Raw genomic sequence first — 6,910 nt, 5'->3', positions numbered from 1 at the left:
ATGATTATAGGACATTTGGATACAATGACCACTCATCATTGAGCAGGATGTAAGTGACTGAGCATCCTGTACTGCCTTCACTCTGAATCTAAAACCATAAAACCTTCGGGCAGAATTAACACACCTGAGAGGTCGGGTAAAAATTCTTACCTCATTAAATAAATAACAAAAAGGCACAATACCGTGACTGGAACGATACACAAATAACCCGCACATAAAAGACGACGTTTCGGTCCGACTTGGACCATTGACAAAGTCACAGTAACAGAGGTGGAGCAGGACGGCTATATATAGGCAGGAAGAGGTGGAGGTAGTAGTAGTTGTAGTAGTACAAGAATTGTATATAATACCGACAGGATGAAATGACACATGCACAACACCCGGGCATCCCCACCGTAGACGTTTCGCCATCCAGCCAGCCACTGGATGGCGAAACGTCCACAACAAAGACAACCAGACGCCGCACATGTGTCTTAATTCTTACCTCATTCACTAAGTAAATTACAATACATAATCTTATGTAAGACAGATAGTAACCCCATATACAGTTGGTATAGGGTACGTAGGAATATATCCCAGAGCTGGTCAAAATGTCATTCTAGTGCATCGTGCATCTACCCTCGTAGCAGTCCAAGCTCCAGCCAGCAACCAAGTGTACTGGACTGTTCAGTCCAACGCACCAGGAACCAGTTGTCATCATGTACATCAGAATGGCAAGTGCACCTGTTTTGACAGCCACCTGTGAAGGAAGTGCACCATAACCTTTATACCTGGAGTTTACCTGTCTGTCGGTCTCCCCAAGGGCCAAGGCTTGGCCCATTCTGATAAACTAGCTTGGCCACCATTATGAAGGAACAAGTAGCTCTTGTATTACCCCATCTTCTTAATCTAATCTCTTTCCAGAGCTAGAACCCTTCCCTGCTCTCTGCAGCTCTCAGACAAGTATCTCCTGCCATTCCAGGCCTTCAAAACATGTTCCACCCCAACTAAAAGTAACTAATCATATATGCCCTGATACGTCAGAGTTGTAGACCAGTAAAATTATCCTTAGGGGGCAGGTCTACAAACACCTAGATAAGCACTCCTTAATAGCATAGGGGCTAAAGGTAAAACCAAGATAAACATTTCTTGATAGCAAAGGAACTAAGTCAAATATTTAAAAACATCTGTACCCACTTTTATTAGTCTAGCAGATAATGAGGGATAAGGATATTTAGACGTACTATACAAATTATAAAGTTTCCATATCAAGGTGATGTTGGGGCTGGATCAACATCACATTCTCACGTTATCTGTACTGATATCAAGCATTCGGTGCCTAACAAGACTGTGTTGTCCATTACTTGGGTTGGTGTGGGATATACTGTTTGATAGTGACTGTCGGGGTGTTGGTGGTGATGGTAGTGATGATGGGGGATGATGATAATAGCGGTGGCGGTGATGATAGTGGTGGTGATGGTAGTGAATGATGGTGCTAAGGTGGTCATGGGGGGGGTGGAGATGAGTCAACCAGACACAGCGTACCACCAGAAATTCCTCTGTGATTTTCTTATCAACATCGTACCAGGGACGGAATATTGACATCAAACCACATCACGAAGCACCAACTACAATCTGCACCAGTTCAACTCTATACCTTTTTCCTCCCTGTAGCCTAACCATATTTGTTGTGTGTGCAGACTGGGCGAAAAATTTAACAGATTAATGTTATTCTGGCAGACATCACATGAATCACAGTGAAGTCAAACACTATCAAACTAATAGGAGAAAATACGGCAGCTAAACACAAATTCTCATTGACAACAATCCAAGAAGGATAAATAGTGGTAAACCCAATGCCAAAACACTAGATCAAACCACACGGTAACTAGCTCTTAATTTATCAAAAATAAAACAAAGAATAATAGTTAAGCCACCACACACAATATTGAACATCAAAAGACACATGGTGTGACACATGGTGTGACACATGGTGTGACACGATCAGGAACTAGGCGTGATTTTCCAGAACTACCACAGTCGTCAACTTGTGGGTGAAAGTAACTCTTGCTGTGCTACCATCAAGCACTACACCATTATCGCCTCCTTCCAGAGTGAAAGCAGAGTGCTATAGCCAGTTAATTCTCGTTATGTGCAAACACGGAATATCGAGTGGCCTCGCACATAGCACACCGCATGACCTTTCGAAATATTTTAGATTTATTGGCATTTCAAATGTCACTGCAGCCTTTCAAACTTTTGATGTTTAAAAATCTAACTTATTATCTTTAAATCTAACTTATTGTCTTTAAATTGCAGTATTATACACTGGGTAATATCACCATACATTTGCTATACTGTGCTATCTTTGCCTGAACCGTCTTAAAATAAAGATATTCAGCCTACGGATAATTCTTCTCAGCAGGTTTTCTATTTGCTTTTTCCCATGTGATCTCATATATTACAAGCTCACGTATCAGTGTGTAGCCACGAACAATATGAAACCAAGTATCTACACAGGTATCATGCCATGTAGTACTATGTATAGCACCATATAGTATCATGCATATATTATCATGTACTGTATTCTCAAAGATATGTTGTGTAGCCCCAAACATGTTATGTAGCCCCAGACACATTATGTAGCCCTAAAGTTATCATATCATATAGCCCCAAATATATATCATACCATGTAGCCCAAATATATATCACGTAGGGTGGCCCGGTGGTCTGGTGGCTAAAGCTCCCGCTTCACACACGGAGGGCCCGGGTTCGATTCCCGGCGGGTGGAAATTCCAACACGTTTTCTTACACCTATTGTCCTGTTCACCTAGCAGCAAATAGGTACCTGGGTGTTAGTCGACTGGTGTGGGTCGCATCCTGGGGGACAAGATTAAGGACCCTAATGGAAATAAGTTAGACAGTCCTCGATGACGCACTGACTTTCTTGGGTTATCCTGGGTGGCTAACCCTCCGGGGTTAAAAATCCGAACGAAATCTTATCTCTTAGCCCCAAACATGCAGCTTTTCGTGTCAGAAGCTGAATATTAATAATGTCACGGAGTATGTTGTGACACACAATGACAAGTTTTCCTTCCCCCGACTGCGAGATCCCATGGAAACAGTAGCCGGGTTTGACACACCACTCAAATGAAACTCACACTTAAGGCTCATATTTTGCCGACTCTCACCGATTTGTGAGCGTCGGTGCGTGTGCGTGTGTACCGACTTCAAGTGCATTGTGACTGTGTGTCTTAAATTGCGTGTGTATTAGTCTCTGCCAAGTCATCTGTCCAACCACCACAATACTTCCAAGGGAATTCTTTGCTATGTAATGTGGTATTGTCTTTAGACCGGGAGACAACCATGGTAGAACACACTGAGTCCTTGAGGACATTCATGCTTATGACTGGGTAGTCATGTGATTCTCGTGTAGATTTTAACGTTTCTTGGTCACGCTCAGTCACTGCGTTGCCAGATGAGTCACATTCGTTTTTACATATATACTTATTTGTGGCTTAAATGTTTTTGTTTACAAGGTTAAACAACTTAACGTAGGCTAACTTTACCTAACTTAGACTAATTTGGAATAAAAACGCACACAGGGGAAACTTATAACGACGTTTCTGTCCGTCTTGGACTCACACGGTGTCCAAGTCGGACCGAAACGTTGTAGCAAGTTTCTTCAATAAAGATTTCCATATGTTGCATAAGTGTCCTAATAATTCTTCAACTTGTCGGTTTTCAAAACCATTCATCATATTCCTTTTTCCTATGTGTGGATTATTTGTGTACTAAACCAATTTTAAGTTTTACCTAAGTTATTGAGCAACTGAGGAGAGTTTTGCACCTACCATATGTTGTTGTTTTATTCGCCAGAAGACAGGACAAGTGTCTCCTGACACTGGTCTCAAGACGACCCATTACAGATACCACTAACTTCTGCTTCTTACATACAATGGACCTTTGAAATGACGTCCTGTTATTCCTTGCTAACGCCATCTTGGCCCTATAACACTACTTTCCCCATCCTTACCATACCACCGCGACAGCCATGGAGGTATGTCCTGCCTTGCCTTCTTATGTGTCTGCCACGCCTGCTATGCCTTGTCCCCAGCCCGACCTGTCATGACCTACTAGGAAGGGAACGCATCGCTAATGTCTGTTCAGTGCTCTTGCTACTGGGTGTAGCCCCGGCTCTTTTTCTTTTACCTATAGCCCTTTCTTTCTCAGGACTACTCTGTCCTCTAGCCCCACTTCCCATTCACACCTTGTGGGTCCTTACCTGAGAATTAGTCAAGTGTCACACACCTGAGCTTCAAAAAAATTAAACTCTCGTAGCAAAATATAAATCATCTACTTTACGAATTTATTAGGTTGTCATAATTCACAGTATAATGATCAAATTGCTGTGGTAAATAATGCTCCATTATTATTTTTATAGTATTTTTCAAAGTAAATTTTTTAATATTTGATTCCTACGTACTTTCAATCTTTACCATAAATACTGTTCTAATTTTTATATTATAAACTCTGCATCAACAGAAGACAAAGACTGGTTATAAATGACCATAATTTTTAAAGGGGTGGACCGGTAAGCCAGCGGAAGGCCTCGGTCAGATGACCAAAAGCTCCAAAGGCGGGTCATCATCTGACTAAGACCCGCGTCAGGAAACATTTGTCCTGTTTCCTGACGAACCTTACCTAACCTAACCTAACAGAAGACAAACACAGACAACTAGTAGAGTCAAATGCGAAAAAAACTGCAGCAGAAGATTTAGTTAAGCTGACATCTAGACCTAAAAATAACATGTATATAAATTCCAATATTAAATGAGAGTTTCCCGAATATTTTTACTACAGTATTTGGACTTCAAGGATAAAAATGGTGCGAGATGCAAATCCAGTCACGGTAGAGGCGACTGTTTAACCTAAACATTGATGGTAGGAATGTGGAAGTCCTAGAGAGTGATTTAAAATAAAAACATTGAGAAATCAGTGTGCATCAGTTTATTGGAAAGAAAGATGGATGCCAGTGAGACTGTGAGTAACACCACGCCTGACAACCTAGTCATATTGAAAGAATTACGTTGGTAATATAGACGCTAAAACTGCAGTTGCATCCACAGTGGCATAATAAGTTTACTTTGATAAGTAAAACCTAATACATGGTTATAAACAATGTGTGAGTGCATAAATCAGAGGTATCAGCAAGCACTGCGCATTTTCAATACCTGAGAATTTGCTTAGTTTTACCTCGATGAGATTGATATGATACTTATATATGACATAAAGAAAGAAATTACAGCAGTGTACAAATTTTTAGCTTATGTAAATTCTCCAACACTGAGTTTTGTAACAGAGAAATTTATATTTTGGAAATATATAAAAAGAAACTTTTCTGGAGTAACCTAAAGTAACCCTACCTAATCATACGCAGCCTATTAGCAATTCAAGGCATGCCAGATTTTGTTGTGTTAGATTAGGCTCTCCCCCCTCTCCAAAAAAGTTTTTTCCTTAGTCCCAAAATTCAATTTTGCTACAAATCTCACTAAACATTAAAGAATTTACATAATAAGAATCAGAGCTGGTGTTCTCCATACTTATAAGGATACTTATAATTGGTGGCTTGAATTTTTTTACTTGCTCCAAACTTTCGTTTATAACTTGAGAACGTCTCTTTCGATCGACTTTGACTTTTCAAAACTGGTTTACTGTACCGGGGAAGGGTTCCCGCAACTGTTGGCCTCACAGTACCTGGGCTACAGGTACTGTGAGGCTCATGGGCTACAGGTACTGTGAGGTCCCTGGGCTACAGGTACTGTGAGGCTCATGGGCTACAGGTACTGTGAAGCCCCTGGGCTACAGGTACTGTGAGGTCCCTGGGCTACAGGTACTATGAGGCCCCTGGGCTACAGGTACTGTGAGGTCCCTGGGCTACAGGTACTGTGAGGCTCATGGGCTACAGGTACTGTGAAGCCCCTGGGCTACAGGTACTGTGAGGTCCCTGGGCTACAGGTACTATGAGGCCCCTGGGCTACAGGTACTGTGAGGTCCCTGGGCTACAGGTACTATGAGGCCCCTGGGCTACAGTGTGAACGAGATTATTTGGTGTTTCTGGTACCGGGTGAGTGGAAGATGCGTCTTCGGAGGCTTCTACCTTATTTGTAAGTCATGGTGGGTACACAGGCTTGTGTGTTTGTTCCCATGGCCCGGGAGGGCCATACCCACGAGGGAGAGAGGGGTAAGGACCTGTTGTCTGGATCTGGGCCTCTGAGCGAATGAGAGCGAGTGGGACCAGGTCCCACTGACCTGGACAGGCCTAGAAAGGGCAGCACCTGAGTGCCGCAAAATATGAACTAAGCTGGCAGACAGCATAGGCTGTCTGTGCAGACAGTACAGGCTGTCTACATTTGCTCGGCCACCTACTCGCATCGTCCAGACGCGACAATACTGGCAGTAAAAAAAAACTCGGTCTCTTTCTCGTAGGAACAGGGCACAGAACACAAAATAAAAACATGTATATACATATGGACATGGAAAAAAACTTCCTACAGGGAGGGAAGAAAAAAACATGTGGGGTGTGCTAAACATCGTGGTCATGGGCAGTGAGCGTCGATGGGCATCACTGCACACCTTCCTGCATCTGGACAGATACTGCAACACAGGAGACATCGCTGCGGCTGAGCTGCGTCGTAACAGGGTACGGTCTCCTCTGGAACGGTGAAGCAGTTATCGTAGGAGTCACTGCAGGTTTCACTCAACCTGGGGCACGACATGCTGGTGCCCTCAAGTGAGGCATCGTCAAAACTCGGCAACTGGGCAGGACTTCTGGCAAGTGACTCAGGAGGATACTTCTCAACTGGTACTGTCGTTGGGCTGTCACTACCAGTGAGCATGAAGTGAATCGTGAGACGACTGGGCGAAACAT

The sequence above is a fragment of the Cherax quadricarinatus genome, chromosome 8, assembly GCF_038502225.1.
Source record: "Cherax quadricarinatus isolate ZL_2023a chromosome 8, ASM3850222v1, whole genome shotgun sequence".
Classification (NCBI taxonomy): Eukaryota; Metazoa; Arthropoda; class Malacostraca; order Decapoda; family Parastacidae; genus Cherax; species Cherax quadricarinatus.
Note: the sequence above shows the minus strand (reverse complement) of the source record.